General features: G+C 45.3%; 1 protein-coding gene across 4 annotated transcripts in view; it reads right to left on the bottom strand.

Moving 5' to 3' along the window:
• The window catches only part of SMAP1 (small ArfGAP 1), a 180919-nt gene that overhangs the window by 31622 nt on the left and 125118 nt on the right, over positions 1 to 24179 (bottom strand). The gene's annotated exons all lie outside the window — the stretch shown is intronic.

The raw sequence follows: 24179 nt of genomic DNA, 5'->3' as shown, positions 1-24179 counted from the left end.
GAAAGCTTTAGTGGCCTGGACAGAAGATCAAACCAGCTACACCATTCCTTTAACCCAGAGTCTAATCAGAGCAGAGCTTAACCTCCCTTCAAGCTTAGAAAGCTGACAAAGGTAGAGAAGCCGCAGAAGAAACCTCTGAAGCCAGCAGAGGCTGGTCCGTGAGGTGTTGAGGACAGAGGTTGCCTCCATAATGTAGAAGTGTGAGGTGAAGCAGCAAGTGCTGATGTGGCAGCTACCGCAAGTTACCCAAGAGCTAGCAAAGACAACACATGAAGCTGGCTACCCTGAACAACAGACTTTAACGCAGATCAGACGATCTTCAATCAGAAGACGCATCTAGGACTTTCATAGCTAGAGACGAGAAGTCACTGCCTGGCTGGAAAGCTTCAAACGACAGGCTGATGCTCCTGTTAGGAGCTAATATAGCTGTTGGCTTAAAAGCTGAATGCCCGTTTACCATTCAAAACTCCTGGAGCCCTTAAATTATGCTCAATCTATGCTGCCTGAGCCCTGTAAGTGGAACAAATGAGCTGCATGACAGAATATCTCATAGATGGTGATCCCTCTGCTGAATCTGAAAGCCACTTGAAAAGGATTTGCCATTCTAGATGCCATTAAGAACATTCGTGATTTGTAAGAAGAGGCCCAAATATCAACATTAACAGGAGTCTGGAAGAAGCTGGTTCCAATCCCCATGGATGAGTTTGGAGGGCTCAAGACCTTATAAAGGGAGGAACTGCAGATGCGACGGGAACTGCACGAGAACTGAAGCTAGAAGTGGCGCCTGAAGAGGGAGCCGCATCGCTACAACCCCAGGGTGAACCCTCACCGAGGAGGAGCTGCTTCTTACGGATGAGCAAAGAAAGCCGTTTCTTGGGATGGAATTTGCTTCTGGTGAGGATGCTGCGAACATCAGTGAATGACAACAGAGGATGTAGAATGTGACATAAACCTAGTTGACAAACTGTGCTGACGGAACTTGAGCATGTCGTCATCTTACTGCAGGCGGAGGGTCTCGCCTCCACGCCGCTGACTGCTGCCTGTCCCGAGTGGCGGCTGTTGAAAGCTGGAGTGGTTGTGGCAATTTCTTAAAATAAGACAGTGATGAACTCTGCCACACCTACTGACTCTTCCTTTCACAAACAACTTCTCTGTGGCATATGATGGCTGTTTCATGGTATTTTACCCGCAGTAGAATTTTTAAAACTTGGAGTCATATTTCTAACTACAAGCTGATACTTTGTAAGCCCCCTGCCCCAGCACACTTCATCCACTCTCACCCCCGTCCTTGCCTTTGGCAACCTCCAATCTGTCCTCTGTGTCCACGAGCTTCCTTGTTTAGTTTCCACACACAAGTGAGGCTATATGTACCTGTCTTTCTCTGACTTAACGTTACTGAACATAATACCCTCACAGTCCGTCCATATCGCTATAAACGGCGACACTTCCTTCCTTTTTATGGCTGAATAATATTCCATTGAATATACCACCTACCTCTCTTAAGCCAAGAAAAGACAACATTCATTCTATCACTCATTCATTTCTCAAACCCCTCCTACAAGATCATTTCTTCAACTACCTAAAGAATTCACAGCTTAGTTGTTACATGAGTTCGTTTTTTGATAGCTATACAAATATATAACTCCCTAAGAACATATATCTCCCTTTACTTGTTTTTGGTCACTACCGTCTGTCTCAGAATATTTTTTTTTACTAACTAGCCTACCATAATAACTATTGATTCTTTAATAACCTTCTCAAACACATAATTATCAGCCTGTAACTGTATTTAATTCTCAGAAATTTAACATAATCCATTTCACATTCTCTTTTTCAACATTCAACACAGGTTTGAGACATACCCTGCTTATTAGCAAAATAATTTCAAAGAAAGCACAGTCTACAATAACAAAATAAGCAATTCTTTTCAACTGAATACTTAAACTGCTACACCTTCCTTCTCTGCCTCTGTTTCTTTAACTGGACAACCTGTGTTACTACAAACGCTTCAGTCCATAAGGGAACTGGGGACTAAGCAGCCACAAGCACCCAGACGTCTAGTCCTCCTGGGACACGTCTTCCCTGGTTACAGCCCTGGCTGTGATGCTCTGGGTATTACACCTACAAAAGCATCACGTTTGCTGTTAGTGTTTAGTCACCAAGTCGTGTCTGTCTTTGCAACCCCATGGACGGAAGCCTGCCAGGCTCCTCTGCCCAACACTTTTCAGGCAAGGACACTGGAGTGGGTTGCCATTTCCTCCTCCAGGGGATCTTTCCCCCAGGGACTGAACCCATGTTTCCTTTGTTTCCTGCACTAGAGGCAGATTCTTTACCTGCTAAACCATCAGGGATATAAAACTGAGATATGTGAAATACAGCTACCATATAAAGTATAGTTTCTTAAAGCCAAATTTTAGAAGACCTAAGAAGGAAAATGCTATTGTCTTGTTAGAATCTGGGGCTGGCAAAGAACACAGTATGAGAATAGTAAGTCAAGAGCTTGACAAACACATGCTTCCTCATGAACTTTCTCCCTGTTGATATTCCACACTCAGCTTAAACATGTCAAGCAGTATGTACAGAAGCGCTCCACTTTGAATTCTCCTGCATATCACGTATGGAATTTGCCTTTTAATAAATGAAGAATGAAGCTGGCTGTCAAAGAATAAAATTAGGCCATCTATAATTCATTAAACAAACTTTCCTAATAAACAAGAACACAGGTTTACTTAGACAAAGCAATTTTATAAAATGTAATTTCCTTAGATTCATACTGAGCAAATGTCTCATTCAAATGATTAAAATCTGTATTAGCAGAGGAATCTGTATTCGCAAAGCCCTCACCAGGCTGATCTTCTGTAGCTTATAAAGCCACCCCTCAGAAGGGAACTGAGCCAAAGCCACGTGGCCTCCAGCGCCTACATTCACCGCCATTCCTACTCCAGGACACGATAGAAGCAAGAGCTCAGCCTCTGGAAGGCGACTCACTCTGCTCAGCTGACCAACTAACGTAAATAACAGTGTTAATACGTAAGAATAGGGAAGCTATACGACTTTTTAACGTCTAGATGTAATTATTAGAATTTTTCTTTAAAAATTATTATCTCCAATCAGCCTTAGCTAGTCTGTCTATAATCAGTGTCCTTTCACATCCACAGACTCACACAGGTAGATGAGACAACACACACTGTTTAACGCTCTCATTTTCAAGTGATACTCAGGCAGTGGTGTTTACCTTGCGGTCTGCAGGGAAGACAGGGAGGCGTATGACAAGTAGCAACTGAGAAGCACCCGAGGACGAAAAGCTCAAGTGTGGGAAAGTCAGCGGGCCTACCCGCCTAATCCAGAGGCCAAGTGTACGGAGGCAACAAAAGGCGAAACTGAAAAAGCGGGGCCACACTGTGCAAGGACCTGAACAGCCCACAAGAGCTAGGAACTAGATGAATTTTCAAGGTGAGTTGCAAAAGCAAAGCTACTCCTGGGGTGGTGCGCCAGGCACAAGAACGGCCCTGCTAAAGGAGAAGGCGACCACCACCACCTTGGCCAAGGGCTGTGTGGCTAAGACACAGACAGACCAATGCCCGGGAAGACAGCCCCGAACCTGCCACCTCCCCACAGCCCGAAACGGGAACACTCCCTAACAAGCTGCTCAACAACACACCGTTCCCAGAATACTCTCTCATCTTGGAGCCTTACAAAATCCCAAGAGCAGGATTTAAGCTTTACTTCAATTTTTAGTAAAAACCTATGAATAATAAGCTACTCCAAGCTGTCGGATTGTATGACATCATATACTCCAAAGCAGAAACAGAATTCAGACTGGGTCATCCATGTTGTTCACACATTAAAGCGCCTCAGTGGCATGGTATCAGTAATTAATACAAGTCACTCTTTGACATTCCTACTATATTCTGATAGATATAATAACCATAAGTTTGCATGTGTGTGCTTTCACAAGCAAATTACATGCAACCTGAGAATTAATCTTGCACATGACTCCTGCTTATTATTATTACCCCAATCTTACTGTTTTATTATTTAAAATCTTGTTAAAGTTTCTTTTTTCTTTATCATTCTTTACAGATTTTTTTCACATTAAGGCTGTCATTACTTAGTGTACTCCGCTTCTGAATTTTATATTCTTTCTTAAACCTTATTTTTAGATTCAATTTAGAACTGTAATCTATATTTGATTGTGTTTCCCCACTCATATGGACATCTTTTAGTAAATGGCTCTCATGCCTAGGGATACTACAATACAATCTCAAAAAATATTTCCCTGGGCTGGAAAGTAGCAAAAATTTATATAAATTTCAAAACAAGACAGAGACAACATTTACTCCAGTCACTAGGTGACACAGGAGGCATCGCTGGGACATCTCACCTATGGGGCGGCTCTTGGTAAAAATCCCGGTACTGTGGATTCAGTGGACACGATGGTACAGCATATTTTACATGCAGAAAATCTAAACATTAGAAAGGTTCTCTTCAGGCAGCCTGTCCCATCTACTCACTTATCCCTGTTCTCAACACTGCCACTCAGCAGAGGAATGAAGAGTGAACACCCCTCAGCAGCACCGGCAGACCACTTTTTCCCACCCAGCTCTCTGCCACCTAAAATCCTCTGAGGTTGTCTTTTGTGCCGTTATATTCAGGGCACTTTCGGGTCCAGCTCATTTACTTCAGAACTGTATTGTTCTCCAAGTCTGGGTCAGTCACCTGTGGGGTCACTGCTCCTTTCTCCTGGGTCCTAGGTGTGCACAAGGTTCTGTCTGTGCCCTCCAAGACTCTGTTTCCCAGCCCTGTGTAAGCTCTGGCGGCTCTACGGTGGGGTTAATGGCGACCTCCTCCAGGAGGGCTTATGCCATACCCAGGTCTGCTGCACCCAGAGCCCCTGCGGCAGGCCACTGCTGACCCGTACCTCCACAGGAGACACTCCCAACACTCAAAGGCAGGTCTGGCTCAGTCTCTGAGCATTCTCCTGGTGCACACAAGGTTTTGCTTGAGCTCTCCAGGCATCTCTGGCCAGTACGGGGTTGGATGCTAAATGCGATTTTGCCCCTCCTACTGTCTTGTTGGGGCTTCTCCTTTGCCCCTGGATGTGGGGTATCTTTTTTTGGTGGGATCCAACATTCTCCTGTCGACGGCTGCTCAGCAACGAGTTGTAACTCTGGAGTTTTCGCTGGAGAGGAGCACATGTCCTTCTGCTCCGCCATCAAGCAAGAATACTGACGTGGTTTACCACTGCCCTCTCCGGTGGACAATGTTTTGTCAGAACTCACCACCATGCCTGGTTGTGGACTTTCTCTCTGCCAATGTTCTTCTACCCAAGAAGTCCTGAAATGTTGCCACTCCTTTAAACCCAAGACTACAGACAGTTCCACTTTTGTAAGGACTGGTATTGTGGACAGTGCATGGTTTTCAGTAACATAGCAACATTTGCTATGTGTATAATAATAGCATCTCAATTAGTTTCAATGATGTGGAAAAGTTCTGTCTGGAGAAATCAAACTAAACATAAAACTGCTGAAGCTCTGCTGGTGGTGTCATAGGTGCTGATACAAGCATTAGTCAGCAATACTGACTGCAGTATACTCTTGATGGAAGTCAAAAAGAGTGGAAAAGCTGGCTTAAAACTCAACATTCAAAAAACCAAGATCATGGCACCTGGTTCCATCACTTCATGGGAAATAGATGGGGAAACAGTGAGAGACTTTATTTTGGCGGGCTCCAAAATCACTGCAGATGGTGACTGCAGCCATGAAATTAAAAGACGCTTACTCCTTGAAAGAAAAGCTATGACCAACCTAGACAGAATATTAAAAAGCAGAGACATTACTTTGCCAACAAAGGTCCATCTAGTCAAAGCTATGGTTTTTCCAGTAGTCACATATGGATGTTGAGAGTTGGACCATAAAGAAAGCTGAGTGCTGAAGAGCTGATGCTTTTGAACTGTGGTGTTGGAGAAGACTCTTGAGAGTCCCTTGGATTGCAAGGAGATCCAACCAGTCCATCCTAAAGAAAATCAGTCCTGAATATTTACTGGAAGGACTGATGCTGAAGCTGAAACTCCAATACTTTGGCCACCTAATGCGAAGAACTGATTCATTGGAAAAGACCCTGATGCTGGGAAAGATTGAAGGTGGGAGCAGAAAGGGACAACAGAGGATGAGATGTTTGGATGGCATCACCAACTCGATGGACATGGGTTTGAGCAAGGTCTGGGTGTTGGTGATGGACAGGGAGGCTGGCGTGCTGCAGTCCATGGGGTCACAAAGAGATGGACACGACTGAGTGACTGAACTGAACTGATTATTACCTAATCTGCTGGTATTCTGTGTTTAAGATTTCCAGAGGAATTGATTCTGTCACATAATAGTTTAACTAACTAATCTTTGTTGCCCTGTCGTTTGAAAATGTGAACAATAAGACAGTGATAAATGCAGTTAATAAAAACGGTAAATAGAATGAAGCCCAAGACTGAGACTGCAGAATCAAGCACGCTCCATCGACACTGACTTCACTTCTCTCTCTGGACTCCTCTGGGCACAGCTGTCCCCCCAGCGCACAGTCCACCAGGCCCCACTGCCTACATTTGGACCAGGAGACCTGAAAATTGCGACCACTAAGCTTAGGCTGACACAGACTGTTCTCAGGTAACCTAAGGTAACTAGTGAATGTGGCTAACACTCTGAAGAAAGGAGGAAATGAAAAAGAAAACTCCATCTACATTCTGCACAGAATTCACGCCAAGCTCAATGGTACACGCACTCATGACCCACTTACATTTTCCTTCTGAAGTTCTGGGCATCTGCCTCTCTCTAAACTCCTGTCTCCTGTCTTAGGTCTCAGTTTGGACAGCATCTCAGAGAGCGGCCTACATGCTTCACACGTCAGGCCCGCCAAGGCTCTCATTGCCCCGCACAAACACCCAGTACCTGCGCAAATAAGTTCCCTTAAAATACTGTGCAGGAGTATTTGTGAGGATTAAAATAACATATAGTCTTTTCCACAGAGCTGGTACATAATAGGTGCTTCAAAACTGGCAGCTGGTGGTGGCTGTGGGGCTACCTTTTAGAACTCCCTGCCAGAATCGTAAGTATTAGGGACCCAAAAATGAGTGAAATGTGATTCCTACTATGGGATCACAGAGTCGGACACGACTGAAGCGACTTAGCAGCAGCAGCAGCAGCAACCTTCAAAAGAATTCATTCTAGTGGAGCAAACAGCTACAGACCTAACTGTAGTTCGGTGTGGCCCAGCGTGGTGATGGAGAAGAGCTTGGTGGGGGGCGCACAGCACAGGGCTCAGCCATGTCTGAGCACCACCCTGCGACGGGCGGGCCCATGGCCCGGCTGCCTGGGACACCCTCACTCAGTGCCTGGGAGTCCAAGGTCAGCTTCCACCCATAAAAGGACCCAGTTTGGAATACCCACACCAATTTCTTATCCCTGTATGCACAGCAGTTTGGAGGTTTGAAGGGACGGGAAAAGAGGGTAGGTTTTTTTCGTAATTCACCACTTACTGATTACAGCAAAAGTAGTAAAGAAAGGACAATTAAATGGGGCCCCACTGAAAGGGGCCAGCCCTCAGCCATCACGTCTGTGCACAGAATGTCTGGGGGGCCTGCTGCCAAAGCCTCCAGCTCCCTGCTTCTGGACTGGGTTACCCTCACCGTGACCTGCTGAATGTCAGCCCTTGACACCAGGGTTTGGAAGGAAAGGAGGGACGGAAAGGAAAGCATTAGCCAACACCCACATCTCAAACCCAGTATGGACACTTTCCAGCTGTGTGGGAACAGTCAACGGGTCACTAACATCTCTGAGCAGCTACAGCCTGCACAGCCCCCCAAGAGCCCAAACGAGGCTTAACATTCAGATGCTGTATCTGGAAATTCACCATGTTCTCTTTGAATGTGACTCTGCAAACACAAGGGGACAAGAGAATACAGGCTGATCTCGAGAGAGGCCGTGTGCAGCCCCTCGGGTGGCTCCTCGCAGCCCTGTCTCACCTGGGCACAGAATGGCACCCCAGGCCCCCTCGTGGGATGAGTACAAGGCACACAGAGAGGCGGGCCTGACACCCCGGGGTCGTGATGTCTCCTCTCAAAGCACACGGTGGCAAGGGCGTGATTCTAGACACAAGAAAGGCCCAGAACTCCTTTCTCACCTCTGCCAAGGACCTCCCATGGTTCCCCCCCCCCCCCCCCCCCGTCTCCTCACAGAATATGCACATATCAGAAGGGAAGCAAGAACCTCACAACCGCTTCTGTGCACTGTTCCCAACAGGCTGCGACTCGGGACCCTGTGCCACCGTTCCAGCCCCCGAACATGGGTCTACTCCAACAGCACACGGGACTATAAGAACTAAAAGCAAGTCACAGGGCAGACCACAGGGTCTCCCCAACCCTCACCCAAACTGGAGAGATCGGAGAATACAGAGAATAGTAACTCACGAGAGCTGAAACCAGCACCAGGGTAGAGCTGGGGCCCAGGACAGGCTACCCCAAAATATGCCTCAATGACATACTGATTATTCTAAATCAATGCTGCGTGAGAAATAGCAGTGGGGGGGTGAGGGGGGAAAGAATAAAAAATCCTGACCCCTCTGATCCTCCGCTGTGCACCGGAAAGCAGGAAATGAGTCTCCCGTGTGCAGGTCTCCTCCCTAACTGAGGGAGAGAAAGCTGCATGAACACACTTTGATACCCGGGGATGGGAAACACCCCACTTCAGTGCCCTTGGCCATCCCGTCCCACCTACAACGGGGAACCCGAGGCACTTGCACAGCACACAGCCCAGGGACGCAGCCTCGCCCAAAGACGAGACCTAACCACAGTCTCCAGAACGCTGCCCGCCCCACAGCCCCCCTCGCTGTTACCACGGGCCCGCTGACTGGGGTTCCTTGGCCAGTACATCACACTGCACTCACCCTCAGAAAAAATGAGGCCTACGAAGAGGCAAAAAACACAGTCTGAAAAGATACACTAAGCATCAGACCCAGACTCAGATACAGCAGGGATGCAGGAATTATCAGACTGAATTTAAAACAACTATATTTACTATGCTAAGGGCTCTAACGGAAAAAGTAGATGGCATGCCAAGAACAGACAGGTAATGTAAGCAGACAAATGGAAATTTTAAGAACTCAAAAAAAGCACAGATTGAAAACATGTAACAGAAATAAAGAATGCCTTTAATGGGCTTAGCAGCAGCAGACTGAACACGGCTGAAGAAAGGACCTCTGAGCTTAAGCGTACATCAACAGAAACCTCCAACATGAAAAAGACTGGGGCGGGGAGGGGACTACATCTAAGTGGGACGACTATAAAAGATGCAGTCTGCACAAACGGGACCACCAGAAGGAAAAGAAAGAGGGAAACAGGAGCAGGAGAGGCACCTGAAGCCACACTGACAGAATTTCCCCAGATTAATGCTGGATTTCCAACTGCAGATCCAGGAAGGCCAGGGAACACCGAGCAAGATACACGCTAAAAACAACTACGCCGAGGCACGTCCTTTTCAAAACACAGAAAATCAAACACAAAGAAATACTCCTCAAAGAAGCCAGAGGGGGGAAACGAAACCTATTATAAAAGAACAAAGAGAAGAATTACATCTAACTGCTCCCTAGGAACCTTGCAAGCAAGAAAGACACCCAACTCAAATATCAAATATTTAAACTGTTGGAAGAAAAAACCCCATAAACTTATAACTCTTTATCCTGTGAAATTATCCTTGAAAAGTAAAGACTTTCTGAGACAAACAAGGATAGAGGGATGTGTTGCCAGCAGACTTGCCATGCAAGAAATGATAGAAGAAATTCTCTAGAATGAATGAAAATGATGTAGATCAGAAACTCAGAACTACATAAAGAAAGAGAGAAGATCAGGATGAACAAGAGGGGATAAACTAGGATAATTATTACAGCACTGCCTTGTGAACTTTAAAATAAAAATACACTAGAAACATTTGAGATTTAAATGGTACAATCGTAACTTGACTCTTCTGACTCTTTCCTTGCTGGCTTATGCATCTTCATGTCACCAGGTACTAGGCGGGAACACAGGATCACCACACACGCTCCAGTGGAACGAGACTAACATAGCCTCCTTTATCAGATACCATGTATTGTCTCAAGATCTCCTTCACAGGCAGATTGTGAGCTCTCTAGAAATTACAGCAACTTATTACTAACTCACAGGAAGCCTAGAGGTTTGCATCCTTTCACTCTTTGCATTAAGATGATACATTCAGTCTACAGCAGAAACAGAAATTCAGCATCAGAAACCATTCACTCAGTTCTCAAACACACATGTGGTGTTTCTCCATTGAAGGTTCTTGGTTTCAGTAAACTAAAATACCCGTTAATAAAATTAAATCACTGTTAGCAAAGAACAGAATGGATATTCTGTAAGATACTTTCGGAATGATACTTTATGTATTATTAGCAAGATAACATTATCTGATAGTTAATATGTCAAATTCTTGTTAAAGTATTCTAGTAATCTGGTAAGAAATCCAACCAAAGACACAGTTTTACATTACTACAGCCAACACAACCACAACTAACAACTGGTAATTATTAAGTTCACATGCAGTAAACCCATGTTCTAATTTTTTTTATTTTATTAGTTAGTGATAAGATATTAGAGTCCCCTTTGCACCTAAGGGTTCAGAGACTTCTCTTTGGGACAAAACATAGTAAGCCTGGCTACTTTCTTGCCACTATGTTACTAACGTCATCCCGCCCCCACTACACACTGCTACAATGACTAAGGTCATCCAGTCCTACTACAAACACTACTACAATGACTAAGGTATCATCCCCCACCCCTACATACTGCTACAATGACTAAGGTCATCCCGGCCCTACTAAAATATTGCTACAACACTGCTACAATGACTAACCTCATCCAGCCCTATTACCAACTGCTACACTGATTAAGGTCATCCCACCCTACTACAATACTGCTACAATTAATAACGTTATCCCCGCCCATACTACACACTGTAACAATGACTAACACCATCCCACCCTACTACACATTGCTACAATGAGTATCCTCATCCAGCCCTACTACACACTGCTACAATGACTAACATCATCCCCCCTACTACACACTGCTACAATGACTAAGGTCATCCTGCCCTACTACAACACTGCCACAATGACTAACATCATCCCGCCCTACTACCACACTGCTACCAAATGGCAACTCACTCCAGTACTCTTGCCTAGAGAATCTCATGTAGGGAGGAGCCTGGTAGGCTACATTCCATGGGGTCGGACATGACTGAGCGACTTCACTTTCACTTTCATCTTACAAATAGCTGTGAAAAGAAGAGAGGCGAAAAGCAAAGGAGAAAAGGAAAGATATAAGCATCTGAATGCAGAGTTCCAGAGAAGAGCAAGAAGAGATAAGAAAGCCTTTTTCAGCAATCAATGCAAAGAAATAGAGGAAAAGAACAGAATGGGAAAGACTAGAGATCTCTTCAAGAAAATTAAGAGATACCAAGGGAACATTTCATGCAAAGATGGGCTTAATAAAGGACATAAATGGTATGGACCTAACAGAAGCAGAAGATATTAAGAAGAGGTGGCAAAAATACACAGAAGAACTGTACAAAAAAGATCTTCACGACCCACATAATCACGATGGTTTGATAACTCATGTAGAGCCAGACATCCTGGAATGTGAAGTCAAGTGGGCCTTAGAAAGTATCACTACGAACAAAGCTAGTGGAGGTGATGGCATTCCAGCTGAGCTGTTTCAAATCCTGAAAGATGAAGCTGTGAAAGTCCTGCATTCAATATGCCAGTAAATTTGGAAAACTCAGCAGTGGCCACAGGACTGAAAAAGGTCAGTTTTCATTCCAATTCCAAGGAAAGGCAATGCCAAAGAATGCTCAAACTACTGCACAATTGCACTCATCTCACATGCTAGTAAAGTAATGGTCAAAATTCTCCAAGACAGGCTTCAGGAATATGTGAACCATGAACTTCCTATTGTTCAAGCTGGTTTTAGAAAAGGCAGAGGAACCAGAGATTAAATAGCCAACATCCACTGGATCATGGAAAAAGCAAGAGAGTTCTAGAAAAACATCTGTTTCTGCTTTATTGACTATGCCAAAGCCTTTGACTGTGTGGATCACAATAAACTGTGGAAAATTCTTCAAGAGATGGGAATACCACACCACCTGACCTGCCTCTTGAGAATCTGTACGCAGGTCAGGAAGCAGCAGTTAGAACTGGACATGGAACAACAGACTGGTTCCAAACAGGAAAAGGAGTACGTCAAGGCTGTATATTGTCACCCTGCTTATTTAACTTCTATGCAGAGTACATGATGAGAAACACTGGACTGGAAGAAACACAAGCTGGAATCAAGATTGCCGGGAGAAATACCAATAACCTCAGATATGCAGATGACACCACCCTTATGGCAGAAAGTGAAGAGGAACTCAAAAGCCTCTTGATGAAAGTGAAAGTGGAGAGAGAAAAAGTTGGCCTAAAGCTCAACATTCAGAAAACGAAGATCATGGTATCCGGTCCCATCACTTCATGGGAAATAGATGGGGAAACAGTGGAAACAGTGTCAGACTTTATTTTGGGGGGCTCCAAAATCACTGCAGATGGTGACTGCAGCCATGCAATTAAAAGACGCTTACTCCTTGGAAGAAAAGTTATGACCAACCTAGACAGTATATTCAAAAGCAGAGACATTACTTTGCCGACTAAGGTCCATCTAGTCAAGGCTATGGTTTTCCCAGTGGTCATGTATGGATGTGAGAGTTGGACTGTGTTCAAGAAGGCTGAGCCCCAAAGAATTGATGCTTTTGAACTGTGGTGTTGGAGAAGACTCTTGAGAGTCCCTTGGACTGCAAGGAGATCCAACCAGTCCATTCTGAAGGAGATCAGCCCTGGGATTTCTTTGGAGGGAATGATGCTGAAGCTGAAACTCCAGTACTTTGGCCACCTCATGCGAAGAGTTGACTCATTGGAAAAGACTCTGATGCTGGGAGGGATTGGGGGCAGGAGGAGAAGGAGACAACAAAGGATGAGATGGCTGGATGGCATCACGGACTCGATGGGCCTGAGTCTGAGTGAACTCCAGGGGTTGGTGATGGACAGGGAGGCCTGGTGTGCTGCGACTCATGGGGTCGCAAAGAGTTGGACACGACTGAGCGACTGAACTGACAATGACTAAGGTCATCCTGCCCTACTACAACACTGCTACAATTAATAACTTTATCCCCGCCCCTACTACAGCACTGCTAAAATGACTAAGGTCATCCTGCCCTACTACAAACACTGCTATAATGAGTTTTCCCCTCTGGTCCCCACACCCACCTGCCAACCCAAGCTGGCCTGTCTCCTTTTCTCCTGCTGCTGCTGCTGCTGCTGCTCAGTCACTTCAGTCGTGTCTGACTCTGTGCAACCTTATAGACGGCAGCCCACCAGGCTCCCCTGTCCCTCGGATTCTCCAGGCAAGAACACTGAGATGACACAAATCCTCTCTCTTTGGCACCTGGCTGTGGGTACTTCAGAATAACACAATGCTTGTCTTTGAACACTTCACTTCCAGCTTATTAAACCAGAGCAAAGATAGATAACCCCAATCTCCTATCTCATGGTTCTGCCAGAGAAATGTGGGCCCTCGGTTTAGTGCCACTACACTGGGAGGGATGCGAGGAAAAACTTTCAAAGCAACTAAACACACCATATAATTTATCAGGTATTTTACCAACAAATGATGAAAGATTATTAGGTACAAAAAATTACTGCTCCAGTTCCAAAGGGAGAGACCAAAACGAAAGCTGCAAAGGATCCCCAGCAGGTCTGGGTAACCGACAGAAACGACTGCCTACACTGCTACACGTGCATGGCCCCCGTGCATTCCAGGTCCCCGTGACCAATGGCACCTCACCGCCGGCAGAACACCAGGCCAGGAGCGCTGGCATCGCTTCCCGACTGTCTCATCACACTAGGTCCCCCGGTGCTTATGTCCTTACCAGCCTCAGGGAAATAAAATCGAACATGGCTCCTAAATTTCTCGTCTCTATAGAACGCCTGGATGGGTGTATGTACAGCTGGGTGTCCCTAAGGCCTCGTGAAACATTTCCATACAGCTTACCCGTAATGCACCAGCATCTCAGTGCAGGAAAACTTCTTTTAAAGTGACAAAGCCCCTGTACATATTCTACGATTATTAAAGACAAATTAGTTTAGCTATTAGCACCATATTAACTAACCCTCTTAGCACTGCAATTTATTAACAATTCATTCACTAGCAACTCTTCAATATAATAGCTACAGATACTGCTTTTTAAAAATATCTTCTATAGTCTGGCTAAATACTTTCCAGTATTACAAAGGTGGTTTTACCTTTTTCCCTTATTTTTAAAAAGACTGCCCCACGGTGGGTAATTAAAAGTATCAGTTCACTTCAGTCACTCAGTCATGTGTGACTTTTTGCGACCCCAAGGAGTGCCCCATGGTGGGTAATTAAAAGTTATTAGTTGGAGGAAAAAGCATCCTGAACATGACAGTGTTTACATGCTCCCCGCAGGCCCACTGGTCAGTTATGTGTTTAACCACCTCTGAGGCCTTGGTCCATCCAACACTCACTGGGCAGTCAAGTGATGTGACAAGGAGCTGTCTGCACCACAAGCAAGGTCGACAGTGGAGAGTACAACTCGGCTCTCGTCTGAAGGCCCAATGCCCTTCTTCTCTCAGCTCCCCCTACTCTCCTGAACCACCATGTCCACTTCCCACACAGCCTCCCTGCCAGCCCATCATTAAGAGGGCCATTTCTACATCATCATTTTCCACAACAAATGCTGGCTCTACCAACAGTCATCTACTCAATAATTAAGCCTCAACATAGGTGCTCAGCAACGTCTGAGGCTATGATATTCTACAGTCTGCATTGTGGGGATGTGTGGAACAGGTACAGAGGAGAGAAACAAATAAACACCCACAAATGAAGCAGCAGACAGTGTTCAGGGCCACTGCTGTTGCTCAGTCACTAAGCTGTGTCCGACTCTTTGTGACCCCAAGGACCACAGCACACCAGACCTCCCAGTCCATCACCAACTCCCAGAGCTCGCTCAAACTCATGTTCATTGAGTTGGTGATGCCATCCAACCATCTCATCCTCTGTCGTCCCCTTCTCCTTCCGCCTTCACTCCCTCCCAGCATCAGGGTCTTTTCCAATTAGTCAGTCCTTCCCATCAGGTGGCCAAAGTACTGGAGCTTCAGCTTCAGCATCAGTCCTTCCAATGAATATTCAGGACTGATTTCCTTTCGGATGGACTGGTTGGATCTCCTTGCAATCCAAGGAACTCTCAAGCATCTTCTCCAACACCACAGTTCAAAAGCATCAATTCTTTGGCACTCAGCTTTCTTTATAGTCCAACTCTCACATCAGTACATGACTACTGGAAAAATCATAGCTCTGACTCGATGGACCTTTGTTGGCAAAGGGATTTTTCTGCATTTTAACATGCTGTCTAGATTGGTCACAGCTTTTCTTCCAAGGAGCAAGAGTCTCTTAATTTCGAGGCTGCAGTCACCAGCCACAGTGATTTTGGAGCCCAGCAAATAAAATCTGCTATTTTTCTCACTTTTCCCCATCTATCTGCCATGAAGTGATGGGACCAGATATCACGATCCTCATTTTAGAATGTTGAGTTTTAAGCCAGCTTTTTCACTCTCCTTTTTCACTCTCATCAAGTTTTAGTTCCTCTTTGCTTTCTGCCGTTACACTGGTATCATGTGCATGTCTGAGGTTGTTGACATTTCTCCCAGCAATCTTGATTCCAGCTTGTGCTTCATCCAGCCCAGCATTTCACATGATGTATTCTGCACAGAAGTTAAATAAGCAGGATGACAATAAGCCTTGATGTACTCCTTTCACAATTTGCAACCAGTCTATTGTTCCACATCCAGTTCTAACTGTTGCTTCTTGACCTGCATACAAGTTCCTTAAGAAACAGGTAAGGTAGTCTGTTATTCCCATCTCTTTAAAAATTTTCCACAGTTTGTTGTGATCCACACAGTCAAAAGCTTCAGCGTAGTCAATGAAGCAGAAGTAGATGTTCCTCTGGAATTCTCTTGCATAGGTGTCAGGGGGTAAGTTAAAATAGGGCATCACAGTCAAGAATGACTAGAGACCTCTGAGTACTTTGAATTAGGTGCTCAGGGAAGGCCTGTGTCTAAGGTGCTGTTTAAAGCAAACTGAACAACCAGAAGGCAGCACCCAGGAGAAGATGCGGGAAAGCATCCCAGGCAGGGGAAGGCGGAGACAGGCCATTCCGGGGACACAGCACAGGGGTGGCTGAGGCAGAGTGAGGACAGGAGGGGAGATCGGATGTAAGACGTGCGTGGGGACCTCAGAGGACAAGGCCCAAGGAGCTGATGCCATTCTGTGCCCAACAGGAAGACATGGGACATGATCCCACATATCTTCAAAAAGACAGCTCAGAGGAAAAGGGAGGGCACTCGGAGGGAAAGGGGGCACACTCGGAGGAAAAGGGGGCACATTTAGAGGCTACTTCAGAGCCCTGGGGACAGAAAGTGGGGGCCAACATGGGAGGGAAAAGCAAGGATGGACAGAGGCAGCTGCTGGGATTGACTGGTGGAAGGAAGAGTCAAAGGTGCAGGGGTCGACTCTGACTTTTGCCTTAAGCAACTCAGTGAGCCTACCAGTAAGGTGGCATCTTGACATGGGGGAAGCAGCAGGCAGGGGAGGAGCCACACCTCTTGCACCCAGCCGTGACAAGGGGAACAGAGAACAGAGAACCCTGGTCAAGCCCAGATACGGCCCGAGGAGCCTGTCTGTGCACACGGCATGGGGAAAGCTGCAGGGCTGGCAGAGAGAACAGAGGAGGGGAGCCAGGAGGTACCTGGGGACTCACTTCTCGGGATCTGGGAGATGAACTGGGGCCAACAGAGGATACTGAGAAAGAACAGGAAAGAAGTGAGACTACAACCAGGAGAAAGGGGCTCGTGGACACCAAGACAAGAGCATGTGGTCAGGAAGAGCTAGTGGTCATCTGTACAGAAAACTGATGAGAACTCAGCAAGCAGAAAACTCCACGGGACCCAGTGACAAGGAGGTAACTGGCAACCTGGATCCGGGGAGACTGTCAGGACAGAGGTGCAGACGGAAATGTGAGTCGAATGCAGTGAGGGGGAAACCTCAAAAGAGAAATTAGTAAAAAGGATCAGATGAACCTTTCAAAAAAAGTGGTAGCTGGAGGTGATCATAGTTGGAGATAATAAGATACAGTAGAGAGGGAAAAACCAGGGAAGCCGGGTGGGGGATGAGGCAGCAGGACCCCAAGAAGGAAAGCGTCCCTGCAGCAGCCACGGGTCCCGGTCCACGGAGCAGCCTTCCCCTCAGGAGAGGAGGGCAGGCTGGGCGTTCTGGGCCAAGGGGGAACGCGAAGACCACCTGCTCCTCAGTCCACGGGAAACAGAGACACCACTGAAGTGGGGCACGGAGTCCGTTTACAGGGGAGAGAAAACGTGAAATAACTCTGGAAAACCAGAACACGAACAGGCCAGGAAGGGGGGAAGAGCAGCTGGACGGTAGGCAACATCAAGGCCCACTGAGACTGGCAGTCACGACCTGGACGCGAGAGCAGGTGGCAGGCAGAGGCTGCTCAGCGGAGGGTGCGGGTCAGGGTGGCCGGCCGGGGTCGGCCCCGCGGGCCAGGCTGAGCAGGGCGCGGGGCACGTGGATAGTCCAGGACCGAGCAGCTGAGTTGGGGCACACCATGCAGCTTTCCATCCTGGGGCCCATCTTCGGGAATGGTCTCCCCTTTGACTGTATCTGGCTTTCCCTGATCAAATCCTTGTACGACCGTGACCTGCATATGATGAGAGCCGTTTTCCAACTACGTTATCTGCACGGAATCCTTTCATATTATGGGTGCTCAACTGCAGTGACCAGAGAGTGAAGATTTTTCCCTAAGAACCTCCTATATACAATGGCTAGTATGCAAGGCAAAAAATAAAATAAAATAAAACCTACCAGAAAGGCGAGATGATGGGGAAGCAGCATGAAAAGATCAAGTGAATCTAAAGCAGATGAGCCAGACACACACACATACATCTTCCCCCTACCCTCCCTCCCAGGAAGACTTGAGGATCAGCAAGGGTCAGGAAAAGAGAAGGACAGAAGTTAAGGACTTGCACAGGGAGCCTCACGCCCCTGCCTGTAGGGTATGACTAGCTTCCAGGGAAGCAGAGAGCAGAGGGCAGGCTCGGGGAGACGCCCCCAGCAGGGACCGAAGGTTTCCTCCTCTCTTCTCCCTCTGCTCCTCCTCCTCCTCCAGACTACAAGCTCCCAGTGGGTACTTGCTTCTTTCTGATGTCATCTTTACACCCCCAGTGCTAGAACAGGGTTCATCACATACCAGATGTTCAATAAATATGCAATGCACTAGCACACCTGTGCAAAGACAGATATGGATTGACAGTTCTGGAGAAAGCCAGCACAAACGGAACCTAATGCCTTGTCCCTGGAAGCTGATGGAAACGACCTCTCTCGGGTAGACTGGCCCCTGACCTACGGGGCTGCCAGAACAAGAACAAGAAGACCGTATCAAGACGATCAGTTTCCCAAGAGCAAATCATGACTAAACACTGTCAGCTCTAAAGGACTAGACTGTCAGCTCTAAAGGACAGAGATTTCTGTCTGAGTTGTTCACTGCCAACCCCAAGACCCTACACCCATGTCTGTTACAGAGCAGGCATTCCTTACGCATCTGCTGAATAATTTGAGTCTCTCCTCATGATTGGACAGGTAAGCGGCCCATCCAAATATGCTTATAAACTTTTTTAGCTACTATTTTAAAATTAAATTTTAATCATAAACACTGAGGTCTTTCTGACACCAAAGTCCATGTTCTTTTCAGGGTAGGTATCATGTTGCTATTACTTAGCAGAGATGGAATGCTAACTCATACCAGAAACACTTGTATTAGAAACTGTGGACTTAAGACACAAACAACTTGCTATCTCCTGATGGGTATTAGCAGTTGTTTCAGTTAATTCATAGCACACGTTCAGTAGAAGGCAGTAACCCCCTATCAGTGACCTCCTTTTTAGAAAGACCTGCTTGACTGCTGCGGGACTCTAGGTGAATTTCACTCTCTGAATCTTTTGTTTCTCCTAGTGTAACGACCGTATGATGACAATGCAGGGTTTCTGTGACAATTATCCGGCACCCATAAAGTGCTGCACTTAGCAGACACTCAGTGAATCCCCTGACCTTTCTCCCCCTTCTTCCTCCACTTTCCGCTGTAAAAGTAACACACTGAGAGGCCCCCGTTAAGAGCAAACACTCTGAAGGCAGGAAGTTCAGACTCAGAGATCAGCTTGACTACTCAATAGCTGTGTGACCAGGAATAAGTCACCAGAGGTGCGTCTCCAGGCTCTCAGCAGTAAATGAGGACAAGCAGGGTGTTGAGCTCACAGAGCTGCTGTGAGGACTATGAAATAAAATAATGCATGCTGAAGGCTCAGAGCAATGCCCTGCAGAGTTAAGCACCAGAAACCATGGACCGTTTCTATTACCCGCAATTACCCATCAAATCTAACTGTCGATCCTTCCATTTGGCTGCAACGTTCTTAAGCACAGGCTTTAACCCAGGAAGACTACCTTTCATCAAAGCATTTATTGAGGAAATATTTCTCCTATTTCCTATTTAAGGAAATTTTAATTTACTGTGAGGGACTGTAACGCATACATGCTCTTACTGACCAGTTTTCCTTTCTTTCATTAACTAGGAAATGAAAGCTCTGCACACAAAGTAATTGGATTTCTTCCCTTTTTATTGCCTCACTTGTAATAAAGGTTTAAACGATTGCAAAAACATGTTAGAAATTTCATGAAGAAAAAAAAAGTTTCCAATTTACTGTAAGCCAATAACTGAACCTGAAATCTGGTTTTATGCCTCAACTTACACACTCTAGATCATCCCAGTTACTTTAACAATAAGTAAGAATTGAGAAGCCATTACAGCCCTGGCTGGTTCCTTTTTCTTCTAGGACTGAGGGTCTTTTAGCATATAGTTATTTAACTAACCAAATAAGGTTACTATCATCTTGCTATTGCTTTCTGTAAGTCAATAATTCTTATTGCAGTTGCTCAATTCTTTCTTTTTTAAACTAGGTAAAACAGTAAGACGAGCACAAACCACCTTGGCTGAAAGAACTTTCATGCAGTACTCAAAATTGTTTCAAGCTGATTAAATTATTTACTCTTTTAATGGTAACCTCTCAACTGCCAGGACATTCTAGACAGTTAATTAGCACCAACCAACAAAAATACTAGCTTCCATACACGTACCAGACTCTTCTTTTTAAGTGATACTACTAAGTTTTGGTGAAAAACATAAAGCAACTGTAACTATCATGCAATACTGAAGAGATTATAAACTGGTACAATCACTTTGGAAAACTCTTTGGCACAAAGACTAAAGCTGAACATACACATAGCCTCGGACCCAGCATTTCCCCTTTGGTATATACCCAATCAACTATGTCTATGTTTATGAAAAGGAATGCACAAGAATGTTCACAGCAGCTTCATTCATCAAAGTCCTAAATTAAAAACTACTCACGTCACCCCCTCCATCAGCAGAATGGAAAACCTAAATCTGGCACATGGACAACAGAATAATTCCTAGAAATAAGAACACTCAACAACACGGACCACTCTCACAGACACAACGACAAGCAATAAACTGTAGCAAAGCAGGACCTTATGAGGCCTTCCTGAGACAGACCCCTTCCCCTATGTGCCCTGCCTGCTCCTTGTGCATGGAAAAGCTGAGGTCTCCCAGGCCTTCCCTGAGTCACAAAAGCCCGGCTCAGGAAATGATAACTGACAGATACATTAACTTGATGACCATGAGCACGTAGCCCGCAGACTTACTAGAGTCTGAAGCGCGATGACGTTAACCCCTGTGACACCACCCTGTTACCTCACCATCAAGCAACCAGAGAACTGTGCATGAGCTGAGCACAGATCACAGACCTGCAACCACCTCCCTCACCTGGCCTTTAGAAGTGCGTCCCTGAAACCCATCAGGAGTCCAGGGCTTGGGAGCAACAGTTGCCCCGGACTCCCTCCTTGGGGCTTGCAATAAATGCTGCACTTTCCTTCACCACATCCTGATTGGTCTGAACTGCGTGTGGGCAAGTGGACCCAAGTTTGCTTTGGCAACAAAACCAGATCTGGAAGGAGTATCTGATTTCATTCACATGAAATTCGAAAGCAAGCAAAACTTATCTGAAATGACAGAAATCTGTGCAGTGATTATCTGCAGAAGGGGCTGGTGAGAGGGCCGGGAGAGTGCAGAGATGCCACAGGGGTCTGTCCGCGATCTGCACAGCAGACAAACTTGCACTCACTCACTAAGCTATAAGCTTAAGATCTCTAGGTGATACTTCAGTAAAAGGGTTCAGAAATTAAAGATCTAACTTTTAAAATGAAAACTTGAAGAAATTACAAAGTATTGCTTTCAGATAGATATATACTCAATATAACTTCAAAAGCTTTTTCTCAAATTCGGTTAAACTGTCCCTTTAAGAAACTGTACATCGTGAAAAAGATGGGGAGAGAGTGCCGACAGCCATTCCAGGGTTGCCTGGAGTGATGCTCTGTGACACTGGGCTGTACTGAGGACAAGATGGACAAGCCGAACTGAGCTTCTCTGAGAATTCAATTCAGCATCTAGTAGTCACATCCTTAGAACATGCATGCGTGCTCACTCATGTCCAACTCAGACCCCACGGACTAGAGCCTGCCAGTCTCCTCTGTCCATGGGATTCTCCAGGCAAGAACATTGCAGTGGGTTGCCACTTCCTCCTCCAGGGATCTTCCTGACCTAGGGATCAAACCCCCATCTTCTGCTCTGACAGGTGGATACTTTACAAGTACTACTTCAGCCACCTGATGCAAAGAGCTAACTCACTGAGAAAGATCCTGATGCTGGGCAGGAAGAGGGCAGGAAGAAAAGGGGGCGACAGAGGATGAGATGGTTGGATGGCATCACTGACTCAGTGGACATGAGTTTAAGGAAATTCCAGGCATTGGTGATGGACAGGGAAGCCTGGAGTACTGCAGTCCATGGGGTCGCAAAGAGTCAGCCACAACTGAGCGACTGAACACCACCACCACCTGAGAACTTAACCACTCCCTTAAACTACAGTAACTGGCTGTATTGATTAGCTCACCTGCGTGTGACTGTTCAGCCTATTTAAAATGAAGAGGAATCTGGAGACTCCTTAAATACTATTTAAGGAATAGTATTTAATCCTTAAATACTATTTAAGGATTCTTCCATAGTGGTGAAGAGCAGGCTTCTAAATAATACTTATTTATAAGAAAGTAAACTAACTCACTCTGTATAATTAATTTGAAACACATACACACACACACAAATATCTGTTAGACTGTCCTAGGTGGAAATTCTCTCACTGGCTCAAAATTATCTTAAAAAATATAAAACTTTTCCCAATTTTTCTCTGGTCTCTGGCCCAAGACATATCATACTTTTCACCATTAAATCCACAGTTTTTCCTCCTTTCCTCCTCTTTACAAAGCCTCAGACCAACCATGATTATTTCTATACATTTTACTATATAGAAACATGATATGAAAATCTATAAATATGTCGATAAATCCAATAGATATTGCTTATTTTTGATAAATTACTATTTGGTGTGTATTTTAGCTCAAACTCCCTTAGTGACAGTAAGATATTCCTAAAATCAGTTTTTATGTTTCTACTCATATCGTAACATTCAGTCCCCCATCACATCCTATCAGCTTCAAATATATGATAAAACATTAAATCTGAAAACCTTAAGATTAGTCAGGCCCAGTACTGAACTAAACTTCTTTGTGGAGAGAAGCCAAACAGAAAGGTAAAGCAGAGAGAGAAGGTGATGCCACTGCTCCGCAGAGCCCGGTGGGAGGAACACAGATCCATGAGGCTTCTGACTCCAGTCCACTGCCTGAACGGGGCCAAGCCTTCCCAAACCACCTCTCACAGAGGCATGCGACGGCCAGCTCAGCAGGGCACACCTTTCTGAGAATTTAGTCTTAAGGAACAGTGTACGCTGTTTGAAAGATCGAAGGCAGAAGGAGAAGAGGGTGACAGATGGCTGGATGGCATCACCGATGCAGTGGACCATGGACTTGGGCAAACCCCGGGAGATGGTGAGGGACAGGGAGGCCTGCCGTGCCGTGGTCCACAGGGCAGCAAAGAGTCACACACGACTTGGCAACTGAACAACAATAACAATGCATATGGTCCCCTGGTTCAAAACCTTAGAAATATTAATATTGTTCTGATACAGCTTCAACACATTCTGTTCCAATAAAAACTGCATCACAAACACTCCCATCAGCAGTCAATTTAACCCTCAGTTTATCAGGATACTAACACTTTCGCTTAACACTTTATCAGGATAAAGAGTTCTCACTACTTACCACCTGGGTCTAAACAACTCTTTTCAATTTTTTTATATTTTCAAGTCATTTTATGCTTACAGTCAAGAAGAATAAAGGGAGAGTAAGAAACTACATTAAAATTTTCAAAATGCATTGAAATAAAAAACTCAAAATTATATTCCATATGTTTCTGGTTTTGATAGTACACAGACCTGAACCAGACAACATTCTCTGAATGAAATATGTGTGAACAGAGAACATATTTAGTTTGTATATACTGACTCCCGATTTAAAATACCTCCCCAGTTAATGGCTGCTTCTGGTTCTTCTTACTCTTGCATCATTAAAACATGAAACTTAAAATTCTGACAAATCATAATTTTGTTAATGACAGAATGACTATTTCCTTGCTCTATAACTGCAACAACAACAAAAACATACTGCAAGGAAAGAATAAGGTATATAATATGGGTGAATCTCAGAGCCATTATGCTAAGTGAAAGCAGCCATCCACAAAACAGTGCACTGTAAGCTACCATCGATAATACGCGGCAAGAGCAGGCAAATTCATAGACAGAAAGACCAGAGGTTGCCATGGGGGACTCCTAATGCCTATGGGGTTTCTTTTGAGCAAGATGAAAATGTTCTAAAATGACACTGGTGATGATTGTACAACTCTAAACATACACTAAAAACCTCT

Source organism: Capra hircus, chromosome 14 (genome assembly GCF_001704415.2).
Source record: "Capra hircus breed San Clemente chromosome 14, ASM170441v1, whole genome shotgun sequence".
Taxonomy (NCBI): Eukaryota; Metazoa; Chordata; class Mammalia; order Artiodactyla; family Bovidae; genus Capra; species Capra hircus.
Note: the sequence above shows the minus strand (reverse complement) of the source record. Positions and strands in the feature narration are given on the sequence as shown.